The following is a 14,058-nucleotide window of genomic DNA, read 5'->3' as shown; positions in this document are numbered from 1 at the left end:
TTAGATTAATAGAAGAAGAAATAGAATACCTAAATAATGCCATATCAGAAAAGGAAATTGAATAAGTTATCAAAGAAATCCCTAAGAAAAAATCCCCAGGACTAGATGGATTCTCAAATGAATTCTATCAAACATTCAAAGAACAACTAATCCCAATATTTTACAAACTATTTGACAGAATAAGCAAAGAAGGGATTCTACCAGATTCCTTTTATGACACAAATATGGTGCTGATTCCAAAGCCAGCCAGATCAAAAACAGAGAAAGAAAACTACAGACCAATCTCCATAATGAATGTAGATTCAAAAAATCTTAAATATGATACTAGCAAAAAGACTCCAGCAAGTGACCACGAGGGTTATTCATTATGATCAGGTAGGATTCATACCAGGAATGCAAGGATGGCTCAATATTAGGAAAACCACCCACATAATTGATCATATTAACAAGCAAATCAACAAAAATCACATGATTATCTCAATAGATGCAGAAAAAGCCTTTGACAAAATACAACACCTATTCCTACTGAAAATACCAGAAAGCATAGGAATAGAAGGACCATTCCTAAAAATAATAAATAATATATAACTAAAACCATAGCAAACATCTGCAATGGTGACAAACTAGAAGCCTCCCCAATAAGATCAGGAGTGAAACAAGGATGCCCATTATCACCTCTAATATTTAACATTGTACTAAAAACACTAGCAGTAGCAATTAGAGAAGAAAAAGGAAGTGAAGGTGTTAAAATAGGCAATGAGGAAACCAAACTATCATTCTTTGCAGAGGATATGATGGTCTACTTAAAGAATCCTAGAGAATCAACTAAAAAGCTAGTAGAAATAATAAACAACTTTAGCAACATTGCAAGATAAAAAATAAACCCACAGAAGTCATCAGTGTTTCTATATATTTCCAATACATCGCAGCAGCAAGAATTAGAAAGAGAAATTCCATTTAAAATCACCCTAGACAATATAAAATACTTAGAAATCTATCCACCAAGCCAAACACAGGAACTATATGAACACAACCACAAAACACTCTTCACACAATTAAAACTAGATCTAAACAATTAGAAAAACATTGATTGCTCATTGATTGGATGAGCTAAGATAATGAAAATGACAATTCTACCCAAATTAATTTACTTAGTGTCATATCCATTGTACTACCAAGAAACTTTTTTACTGAATTAGAAAAAAACACAACAAAGTTCATTTGGAAGAACAAAAGATCAAGGATATCCAAGGAAATAATGAGAAAAAATGCAAAGGAAGGGGACCTTGCAGTACCAGATCTCAAACTATAATATAAAGCAGTTGTTTTCAAAACCATATAGTACTGGCTAAGAGACAGAAAGAAGGATCAGTGGAATAGATTGGGGGTAAGTGACCTCGGCAAGACAGTCTATGGCAGCGGTTTTCAACCTCTCAATTTTTAGCAATGAGAATACATAATGCATATCAGGTATTTAAATTACGAATCATAACTGTAGCAAAATTACAGTTTTGAAGTAGCCACCAAAATAATTTTTTTTTGGTTTGGGGTCACTGCAATATGAGGAACTGTATTGCGGGGTCACAGCATTAGAAAGGTTGAGAACCACTGGTATGGTAATTCCAAAGATCCCAGATTTGGAGACAAAAATCCACTAATTGATAAACACTGCTGGGAAAATTGGAAGACAGTATGGGAGAGATTGGGGTTGGATCAACATTTCACACCCTACACCAAGATAAACTCAGAGTGGGTGAATAACCTGAATATAAAGAAGGAAATTATAAGTAAATCAGGTGAACACAGAATAGTATATATGTCAGATCATTGGGAAAGAAAATATTTTAAGAACAAGCAAGAATTAGAAAAAAAACAAAATGTAAAATCAATAATTTTGATTACATTAAATTTAAAAATTTTTGTACAAACAAAACCAATGCAAACAAAACTAGAAGGGAAGCAACAAATTGGGGAAAATCTTCATAACAAAAACCTCTGACAAAGGTCTAATTACTCAAATTTACAAAGGGCTAAATCAATTGTACAAAAAATCAAGCCATTCCCCAACTGATAAATGGGCAAGGGACATGAATGGGCAATTTTCAGATAGAGAAATCAAAACTATTAATAGGCACATAAAAAAAAAAACTGTTCTAAATCTCTTCTAATCAGAGAGATGCAAATCAAAACAACTTTGAGGTACTACCTCACACCTACCATATTGGCTAACATAACAGCAAAGGATAGTAATGAATGTTGGTGGGGATGTGGCAATGTTGGGAGATTAATGAATTGTTGATGGAGTTGAGAATTGATCCAGCCATTCTGGAAAGCAGTTTGTATCTGTTCCCCAAATGTCATTTAATGGTGCTTGCCATTTGACTTAGTAATACTGCTACTAGACTTTTACACCAAAAAGATAAATGACAAAAAAAGCCCTATGTATACAAAAATATTTATAACAGTTCCGTGGAGCAGCAAAATACTAAAAAGAAAGGAGATTGTGATGAATTGGAAAATGAAAACAAATTACTATGTTAGTTAATAGAATATAATTACTCTATAAGAAATGGCCAGGTAGAACTTGAAAGATATGAATTGGTAAAAAGTGAAGTGAAAATTAGGAAAATAATTTTATACTAACTTTGTAAAGATAAACTACTTTGAAAGACTTAAGAATTCTTCTGAATGCAATGAGTGAACATGATCCAGAAGATTGATGATGAAGTATACTACCATCTCCTGACAAAATAGTAAAGAGCCCAAGATGCAGAATGGAACATATATTTTTTGGAGGTCAATGTGGCCTTTTATTTTCATTATTTATATTTGTTATAAGATTTTTTTTCCTTTGGGGGAGATGAAGTAGGAAAGAGAAAATAATAACAATTGGAAAACAAAATAAAATAAGTTTTTAAAAAATAAAATTGTTAGAGAGATGTTTTCCAGGCATTTGGATGTCCTGTGGAAATGTACAAAGGTACAGTGTTTGAATTATAGACAATAGCTATTTGTGATAATGTATCTGTCCTAGCTTTTCAACATTTTTCTCTGTGATTTTCTTTATCTTTCTTTTCTCATAAAGTTTAATGATATTTAGTTATTTGAGGATATTTTATATATTTATATATGTAGATATGTATAGATATATAAATATAGAGTAATTAGAAAATACAAAACTTTTCTTTGGTTGCCTACTCTGAAAAACAACTTTTTCTAAAATATGGCATTTAGATTTTGATTATGTTTATAAAGGAAAATTTTTCAAAGAAGTTTACTCCATTTTGACCAAATGCTTTCCTTCTTAAATATCACAGATTTCTTGTGTGACTATATACAAGGCATTATACTGAGTGAAAAATAGCTCAGAATCTGAATTTAACTAATTTCTACTAATTTCTATTGGTAGTTAACAATAGGTTCCATGCAGAAAACTTTAAATTTTGAATGTGTCAAGTTTGATAAAGGTTTTGGTGACATATTTATTTTTATTATTATTTTATTTCTTTTTAATTTTTCCCATGGTTAAATGATTCACATTGTCTCCCTCCCCTCTTCATTCCTCTCTCCCAGAGTTGACAAGCAATTCCTCTTGGTTATACAAGAATTATCACTCAAAACCCATTTCCATATTATTCATTTTTGTAATAAAGTAATCATTTAAAACCAAAACCCCATACAAACAAAACCAATGCAACCAAAATTTGAAGGGAAGCAACAAATTGGGAAAAAATCTTCATAACAAAAACTTCTGATAAAGATCTAATTACTCAAATTTATAAAGATCTAAATCAATTGTAAAAAACATTCAAGTCATTCCTCAATTGATAAATAGGCAAGGGACATGAATAGGCAATTTTCAGATAAAAGAAATCAAAACTATTAATAAGCACATTAAAAAAAAACTGTTCTAAATCTCTTCTAATCAGAAAGATGCAAATCAAAACAACTCTGAGGTACCACCTCACACCTAGCAGATTGGCTAACATGACAGCAAAGGAAAGTAATGAATGTTGGAGGGGATATGGCAAAATTGGGACATTAATGCATTGCTGGTGGAGTTGTGAATTGATCCAACCATTCTGGAGAGTAATTTGGAATTATGCCCAAAGGGCGATAAAAGACTGTCTGCCCTTTGAAATCCAGCCATAGCCCTGCTAGGTTTGTACCCCAAAGAGATAATAAGGTAAAAGACCTGTACAATAATATTCATAGCTGTGTTCTTTGTGTTGGCAAAAAAAAAAATTGGAAAATGAGAGGATGCTCTCCAGTTGGGGAATGGCTGAACAAATTGTGGTATATTTTGGTGCTCAAAGGAATAATGAACTGCAATGACCTCCAGGAATTGATGCAGAGAGAAAGGAGCAGAACCAGGAGAACATTGTACACAGAGACTGATACACTGTGGTACAATTGAATGTAATGTACTTCTCTATTAGTAGCAATGCAATGATCCAAATTTAGAGAGACTTGTGAGAAAGAATGCTACCCACATTAGAAGAAAAACTGTGGGAGTAGAAATTCAGAAGAAAAACAACTGCTTGATCACATGGATCAATGGGGATATGACTGGGGATATAGACTCTAAATGATCACCTTAGTCCAAACATTAATAATATGGAAATAGGCTTTGATCAAGGAAAAATGTAAAATCCAGTGGAACTGAGCATTGGCTATGTAAATCTTGAAATCTCTCAGACTTGTGAATGTTAAAAATTTCCCCATCAGGGAATTCTTAATTGGAACAAATTCCCTACTGAGAAACATTCCCCATTTTGATGTGAGAACTCGCCAGGATCAGAAATGGGAGGACCTCTACTCCAACCGTACTTAAGACTGCTTTAGGGGAAAAAAACTCCTTGCTAAACAAAGAAAGTACTTGGATCCATGCTTATGGTGGGGCAAGGAGTTCTTTGAGCCAGGCCTGTTTTTAGAATTGATACAATGAGATGCTAGGTACCTAAAAGGGTCAGGCAAGTTTTGTCTTAATGATATTAGTTGACTCAGCTGTGTTTTCACTGGTTCAGACTTACTGAGGAGATTTGTCTACTTAGCAGGAATTCAGATGGGCAGTCCTTTGGAAAGCGTCTACAGTGATTGGTAGATGTAGGGACTTCGGGGAGGTGACATGGGAGAAAAACCCCTATATAAGAAAAAGCAGAATCTCTTGAGGTTCCTTTTGGAGAATTCCTTTTGGAGGATCTCTGATGAGGACAGCTTGGGAAGAATCTCTTGAGAGAGGCTCTGGAGAAGGGAAGCTCTTGGAGGACAATCTCTAAGGAGGTCTTGCTGGAGCTCCTCTAAGGGGACTCTGTCCCTATGGAGGCTCTGGAGAGAGGCCCTTTGGAACAGTCTCTGGCTGGAAGGCTCTCTGGTGAAGTCAGCTGAGATGGAGCTGACCTGATGTCACTAAAATCCTTGTTTAGTCAGACCTTGTGGTGAGTGTTAAAAAAACTGACTGATTTCTCTCTTAAGACTCAGGTCTAAGCCATATTGGCTTGAGGCCCTTCATACTTATTCCTTTCTTACTCTCTCTCTCTTTCTTTGATTACTCATTGTATTGTTAATTAAAATCTCTATAAAACCCAATTGACATGGGTATTTAAATAATTGGGAATATTTCCCTGGCAACCACCTTATATTTTATTTAAAAACCAAGACACTGTAGTGAAACATATTTCTGTGGTCAAATTTACTCACCCTCTCTTATATCTATCACAATTTATATCTTCCACCATTTTAACTCACTACAGTTTAAGACCTCAACCATTTTAAATCTCACAGCTACAGGAGAGGATTTGAAGGGGAGGGAAAGAACATGATTCTTGTAAACAAGGAAAAATATTCTAAATTGACTAATTAAGGGGGCAGCTGGGTAGCTCAGTGGATTGAGAGTCAGGCCTAGAGATGGGAGGTCCTAGGTTCAAATTTGGCCTCAGACACTTCCCAGCTTTGTGACCCTGGGCAAGTCACTTGACCCCCATTGCCTAGCCCTTACCACTCTTTTGCCTTGGAAAACCAAAACACAGTACTGATTCCAAGACAGAAGGTAAGGGTTTTTTTTAAAAAAATTGATTAAATAAAATTTTCAAAAAATAAAAATAAAACCAAAACCCCAAATCATATTTTGGTGAAATATTTGAAAAAAAATTTTCCCATTAAAAAAAAATCAAATTAGGAACAAGCTATTTATTTCCAGAAATATTGGTTTGCTTTTATTACAGATAAGAATTAAGATATTAGAATCAAAGGAAGTGTATATGCTAGAATATTTTAAATGTAATGATTTTTAAAACACACAAAATCCCATATAACATTAAATCATATAACTATTAATAATATGGTCATGTCAGTAATATTTTCAGGGTGATCCCTGATTTCAGTAGCCACTTGGAGGCACTGACTGGCGAAATTGATTGTGAAATCAAGATAGGTGAAAGAGTAGTCTCCACTATTGAAATGTAGAAGTTGGTCACACCTTCCAACCCATGCCTTTCCTTTCGCCTCCTGGTTACCACTCTCTCAGTCCATTAGACATGCTGGAGGGAAAAATAATGCGGGAAGAGGAGAGTGGATACACATCTTGATCCACTTGAATGCCATATATCCTTTCCAAGTTTAGCTCATAAATATTAGCCTGGAGGGTAGAAAACCCAGGATAAATTTTGATTCTACTTTTTGAGAAGTTTATAAAATATTATTAATTTAAAAATTAAAATTCTCTCTACTTTGCATGCTGCCTCTAAACATCCTAGCTATTTTATAGCTAGGTTCAAATCATTGTCCTATCTTAATACCATGTTTTCCTAGTTAGTCACTGGCATCTTCCTTGTATATGATTAATATAGAAATGTGTATGATGAAGAAATTATAAGTTCCCCTATTTTTGTTTCAAGAGTAAGATACTTTCAAAGAAACAAATTAAGACATTTAAAAAAAAGACTTACTGGAAAAAAAGTATGGAGTATTTGTCATTGATAGGAAAATGTAGAAGCAAGGGAAGGGGCAAAGAGTTGAAGCATATTTTTTTCATACTCTTGGAGAGAAACAGGTCAATCACACTACTCATCAAGGGTTTGGATAGAGAGATTCAGCCTATGTTTCTCAAGCTGTTTCCTTAACACCCTAGTATTAATCCTTTCAGAATATGTTTGTGTTCTACCCATTTGTCTAGCATTCTTGCTCCACCATTCCAGCTCCAACTTTCAACAGCTCTTGTTACCATTGAAAGCAAAAGCATTTCTCTGCCTGTAATCCAATTGAAAAACACCTCAATAGGAAGAGCTCTGCTCCTGCCTTTAGAATTAGTGATAGTTTCATTCCCTTCCAGGGGGAGAAGGAAATAATGTCTGATCAAGATTACAATTTCTGTAATTTACAATAAGATTTTAGACCTTTTCTTTGGCCCACAAAAGAAAATATGAACATGCATTTAAACATAAAATCTACTTGCTTACATACTTTGTGCTCTAGAGTTGGTGCTAAGACCACTTAATGCAGTATTCACAAGATAGATCTGGAGAGACTGTAGATAAGACCACTTGGGTATTCAACTGATGGTACTTCATTATGATATGGAAGGGATCTTTGCTTCCCAACCATTCTCTAGTCACTAAAGTGATTTTCTTAAAGCTCAGATCTAATCATGCCACTCCCTACTCAATAAATTCCAGTGGTTCCTTATTACCTCCAGGATGATATGCAAAACACTGTTTGGAATTTGAAGTCCCTCATTACTTGAACTTCTCCTACCTCTCCAGTCTTCTTATACCTTACTTCCTGCAACATATTCTTAAATCCAGTGACACTGGCTTCCTGGCTGTTCCATAAATAAGATACTCAGTCCTTTAGCTCCGGGCATTTTTTCTGTCTGTCCCCCATGTCTGGAATAGTCTCTTTCTTCAACTTCACCTACTGATTTCCTTAGCTTTCTTTAAGTTCCAACAAAACATACCATATTTAACTGGAAGTCTTGTCCAACCTTTCTAAATCCTGATGCTTCCCTCTGTTAATTTTTCCTATTCATTCTATATGTAACTTGTTTTGTATTTTGTTTGCATGTTGTCTCCTTCATACGATTGTAGACTCCTTTATAGCAGGGACCATCTTTTGCTCCTTTATTGTATCCTGGTGCTTAGCACAATGCCATAGTAGGCACTTAATGAATGTTTATTTATTGATTTGGTTTGTTCTCAAAGTCTGTGGAAATAGATGACAAGCTTTGGAAGGTTCCACAAAGACAGAAGGCTTCAAGTATGAATACAAAAACTGAAAGGATTGCATGTTGTTATAGTATGTGAATTATATTTCTGCTGTCTAAAGACCAGGCCAGCTCTATTTGGAGAATCTCATCACTAGGTGGGCCACCAGGTATGTTCAAAATAGTAACTCTTGTGGATCATATATTAAATCATACTGTTTGCAAGCATGTTGGATTAGTACCCAAAGCAATAAACAATAAGACCTTGAAATGCTTAGAAAAGCAAAAAAGATACTGATTCAAGCATTTTTAAATTTCTTAGATTAGAAAATCAAAAGTCAACTTAGTGATGATAGTGAATGCAACTGCAGTGATAAATGACATTTTGGGCTAATTCTTTTATATATAAACAGTAGAAACTGTGAAACTTAAAAATTCTCAGATCCTACTTCATAAGGTTGGATTGTAAACCTTGGAGAAATTCCCAGACCCTACTTCATGGGGTTGGGTTAAGACCATTCCCCATTGGGACCATTTCTCATTTGGGCAGTGAAGGTACTTGATCAGGAATGTGAGACCTCTACTTCACCATACTTAAGCATGCCTTAGGGGAAGATAAAGTTTTAAACTCTTTGCTGAACAATGAAAAGTACTTAAACCCATACTTATAATAAGACAAAAAGTTCTTAAGCTGTACCTATATTTGGATATAATACAAAAGGGTGCTAAGTACCTATAAAGGTCAGGCAACTTGTGAACTTACAAGGAGCAAAGAGGTGAGAACTTACTCAGAGATTCTAGTCTACTCAGGTGTGAATTACTCAAAAGATTAGTCTTCTTAGGTGTGAACTAAGAATGGTCTGTCCTTTGAAAAATGTCTACTGTGATTGGTAGATGGGAGAACTTAGGGGAAGTGACATAGGAGAAAATTCCCTTTATAAGGAGATGAAAATCTGAGAGCGAAAAACAGTATCTTGAAAGACAGTCTCTTGAGGACAGTCTGAGGGAGACTGACTCTGGCTGGAACTCCCTCTGAGGAGACTCGGTCCCTCTGAATCCTTGCTTGGACAGATCTTGTGGTGAGTGATAAAAGACAGACTGATCCCTCTCTTCCTAGGCTGGCTCATGCAGGCCTAGGCTAGTATAGCCCTTTTCTCATTATTTCCTTTCTCTCTCTCTCTCTCTTTCTTAATTCCTCATTTGTATTAATTAAAATCTCTATAAAACCCAGTTGACTTGGGTATATTTTAATAATTGGGAATTTTTCCCTGGCGACCACCTTATATATTGAATTAAAAACAAGACACTGTAGTGCAGTGTCTTGCAGAAAAACATATTTTCTGTGGTCACAATTTACTCATCTACTCTTATATCTACTACAATTTAAGTCTTCCACTATTTTAATCACTACAAAACTCAGTTATTTCTTTTGGCCAAAGTAAAATACCAGGTCATGAATTAAATAATGAATTAATATTGGTAATACCTAATCTATAAAGATAAGATACTGCTTCCATGACAATGAGACCATTTCTTCTCTGACTTCCTGCAGTACTCCCTCAGTAGATAGAGCTCAAAATAATGCCCAAAGAATATATGTTATTATTGCCAATGATCTACAGACTGGGCTAGCAAAATTGGTCAATGATAGCCTCTGGGTATGGAAAAAGAATGAATGCCTTTGTTGATTGTGTGCCCAATCATCTTCCATCAATACTGATTATCCTGTAGTTTCACTGACTTGTTTCAATTTATTGTGAAGTGTAAAATGGTAGCATTATTGTAGCTCTATTACTCTGCGAAGGTAAAAAGTATCTCATAGTGAAAATCCATATCTGGCCTTTTGAAATCAACCTAAGTAAAATAAATCAGGATACTTTGTTGGTGCTAGCAGCATTTTTCTTCATTTTTGAGAAGAAATAACTCACTGTTTCTCTCATAAGTCAGTCTTCTGAACTTTTTCAATGCATATCTATAGATTTTTACAAATTTATTTCCTTTAAGTGATTAAAGACACAATATCCTCACAATGCAAAGAGGCTTTTAGCTTTATTCATACAAAGATGACATAAAAAACGCTTTAGAAAAGTCAAGTTAACAAGCATTTATTATGCACTTATGATGTGCCAGGTCTATACTACTCATTGGGCATACAAATACAAAGAAAAACAATTTGTGCCCTCAAGAAGCTTGCATTCTATTAGCATAATGGAGACTCCTTAAGGACAGGAGTTATTTCAGTTTTGTCCTTTCATTTAGCAACTACTTGCAGATAAGAAGCACTTGATAGATGGGAGGTGGCTTGAAAATGAATCAAGGACAAGCCCATAAATTGAACTGTTTTTAAAAACTAACAAATTTTAAGGCTTGTATAGTTCTTAAAGACATATCACACATTTGAAATCTGCAGAAGTCCTGTCAAAAGTCACACTTGCTTGTCCTCTAAGACTGCCTATATGAGGGAGGTGAATGGTTTTTGAAGGGTTCAAGCTATACTTTGCTCTTAACCAGTGGCCTTGGTATTATACCACTCATTCCAGCTTTTACCAAATAACCCAGTCAACTGTGTTATGTTCCTCTTTTCCTTTCTACTTCCTGGCTGACTGATCAGTCATTTCTCTTTATCCAATGTGATTAAGACTCATAGCAAGCACTTCCTCATAGCTTTGGGATGATAACAAAATGAGACAATAGATGGAGAACATTTTGAAACCTCTGTCGGAGCCTTTTCCCTTTGGCATGAGTTTAGAATGAAGTGCTGAATTAATACAAGGTTAATTATCTTGAACATCAGCTCCAGAAAGGGTTCCAAGTTTGATTCTCATATTGATACTTACATCTTGTCCTAAGTAAGCAAGTCCCTCTCTAAGTTTTAATTTCTTCATCTCTAAATTCAACCTTGATGACCTCTAAAAGTCTTTCCAGCTCTATATACTGTACCCTCACAGTTCTCCAATTCTGAGGGGTATTACCTCCAGGAATGCTGTTGTCAAGCTCTTATTAGACTAATTCTTTATTCTAAAGTGACAAAACAAAGAAATCCAAACCACCCTATTCTAATACTTATCAATGTAGGAAAAATATAATGTATTAAGGAAGAAACCAGAAGACAACAGAGAAGAAACATTAATATATAATTCCAAGGCAAAAATGGAATTCTAACCCAGTACCTTTTCCAAAGTCAATGCTCAAAATAGCCAACCTTCTGTTAAGAACTAGGCCCAGACTTCCAGTCAAGATGGCAGCTTAGACAGAGCTAAAGTTCAGATCTCCGAAAACCCTTCCTTACCAATCTCAAACTGTATGCTCCTAGGGCACTGAAATTCAAAATGAACAACAGGATAGACCCCGGTAACCCTCCTCCTGGACCTGGATCAAAAGGTACGGCCCCCCAAAAGCTAGTACCCTAGATCACTTGGATCTAAGGGGTAGGCAGAAGGAAGGTCCCAGGACCCATCCCCCTCAACCCAGAGCACTGAGACTGAGGCAGCAGTGGGAACGTCAGGGAGGGCAAAAGGACCTCAGGGCCGGCCATTCTGAAGGCCGCATTTGGAAAACAACCTGAGCCAGTTGTGGGAGCACCTAACACAGAAGGCAGGGAAACAGAGAGAGATGGGGGGGGGGAGTCTGTAGCCCCCTGGCTGGATCCTTCCATCTGAGTCTCATGGAAGGTCCCTGCATCAGGGCACACTCAGCCTAACCCAGCTGAAGTTAATCCTATCAGGAGCCCTCAGAGCTCTGGGAAGCCATGGCCCCTTCCCCTTCAGAGTGCACGGTCCAGCAAAAGCACTGAAATACCTAGCAGACAGTGCCAAGCCAGGCTCAGAGCGTGGAAGTAAGGCAACGGAGAAGCATTGGGAGGGAACTGAGGAAAGTAGTAACACCCCAAACACCAGCAAATTCCTGGCTTCCCCGGAAAGACAGAACAGCTGTGGAGAATGGACAATTTGCCTGGGGCTAAAGCCTCTGAACACCAGACAGATATAAGAAGAGCTAGTCTTCCCCATACAGATAGAGATGGAAAACAGCACAGAAGCACAAAAGCCTCAAAACACCAAGAAAAACAAGAAGAAGGGGGCAACTTTGGGCACATTTTATGGAGCAAAAATACAAAATACAGAGGAGATAGAAGAGGAAACACAAGCAAAAGCTCTGAAACCTTCCAAAGGAAATGGAAATTCTCCACAAACTCTTGAAGTATTTGAATCAGAAATGATAAAAAAGATGGAAGCCTTCTGGCAGGAAAAGTGGGAAATAATGCAAAAGGAATTCACGCAACTACAAAACCGGTTTGACCAAACTGAAAAGGAAAACCAGGCTTTAAAGGTCAGAATCAGGCAACTGGAAGACAATGATCTTGAAAAAGAGGAAGAATCAATAAAGCAAAGCCAAAAAGACCAAGAAATTAAAAGAGAACATAAAATATCTCACTGACAAGGTGACAGACTTGGAAAATAGAGGGAGAAGAGATAATTTGAGAATAATTGGACTACCAGAAAAGCCAGAAATAAACAGCAAACTCGACATCGTAATACAAGATATAATCAAAGAAAATTGCCCAGAGATTCTAGAACAAGGAGGCAATACAGGCATTGAAAGAGCTCTCAGAACACCCTCTACACTAAATCCCCAAAAGACAACTCCCAGGAATGTAATTGCCAAATTCCAAAGCTTTCAAGCAAAAGAAAAAATCCTACAAGAAGCCAGAAAAAGACAATTTAGATATAAAGGAATGCCAATCAGGGTCACACAAGACCTTGCAATTTCTACTCTGAATGATCGTAAGGCATGGAACATGATCTTCAGAAAGGCAAGAGAGCTGGGTCTTCAACCAAGAATCAGCTATCCAGCAAAACTGACTGTATACTTCCAAGGGAAAGTATGGGCATTCAACAAAATAGAAGATGTCCAAGTTTTTGCAAAGAAAAGACCAGAGCTCTGTGGAAAGTTCGATATCAAAAAACAAAGAACATGGAACACCTAAAAAGGTAAATATGAAGGAAAGGGAAAAGGAGAAAAGTGTTATCTTTTCTTTTACTCAAACTCTCTTCTATAAGGACTACATTTATATCAATATATATATATATATATATATATATATATGTGTGTGTGTGTGTGTGTGTGTGTGTGTGTGTGTGTGTGTGTGTGTGGAAAATGTAATATGTAAATAGGGGGAAAAGAAAAACCAAATAGAATAATCTTTCTCACACAAAGATTCACATGGGAAGGGGAGGGGAAGAAAACTCCTACAAGAAGGGGAGGGAGAGAGTTTTTACTTAAACCTCACTCTCAGGGAAATCAACTCTGAGAGGGAAGAACATCCAGATCCATTGGGATCTTGAATTCTATCTTACCCAACAAGGGTAGGGAGAAGGGAAAACCAAGGGGGGAAGGGGGAGGAGGGAACACAAAAAGGGAGGGAAGGAGAGGGGGAGGGGAAGGGAAAAAGGGGGGGTCTAGAAAGGGAAATATATCAAGGGAGGGGAGAAGGAGGACTGATTTAAAGTAAATCACTGGATTTAAAGATTAGAGCTAAAGAAGAAAGGTTAGAATTAAGGAAGGATATCAAAATGCCAGGGAGTCCACAAGTGACAATCATAACTTTGAACGTGAATGGGATAAACTCACCCATAAAACGTAGACAAATAGCAGAATGGATTAGAATCCAAAGCCCTACCATATGTTGTCTTCAAGAAACACACATGAGGTGGGTAGACACCCAAAAGGTCAGAATTAAAGGATGGAGTAAGACCTTCTGGGCCTCAACTGACAGAAAGAAGGCAGGAGTTGCAATCATAATATCTTATCTGATAAAGCCAAAGCAAAAATAGACCTGATTAAAAGGGATAGGGAAGGAA

At 36.4% G+C, this 14,058-nt stretch overlaps 1 protein-coding gene across 1 annotated transcript in view; it reads right to left on the bottom strand.

The window, feature by feature from the left end:
- Positions 1 to 14,058, bottom strand: part of ZCWPW2 (zinc finger CW-type and PWWP domain containing 2) — a 335,386-nt gene that overhangs the window by 30,237 nt on the left and 291,091 nt on the right. The gene's annotated exons all lie outside the window — the stretch shown is intronic.

Source organism: Monodelphis domestica, chromosome 5 (genome assembly GCF_027887165.1).
Source record: "Monodelphis domestica isolate mMonDom1 chromosome 5, mMonDom1.pri, whole genome shotgun sequence".
Classification (NCBI taxonomy): Eukaryota; Metazoa; Chordata; class Mammalia; order Didelphimorphia; family Didelphidae; genus Monodelphis; species Monodelphis domestica.
Note: the sequence above shows the minus strand (reverse complement) of the source record. Positions and strands in the feature narration are given on the sequence as shown.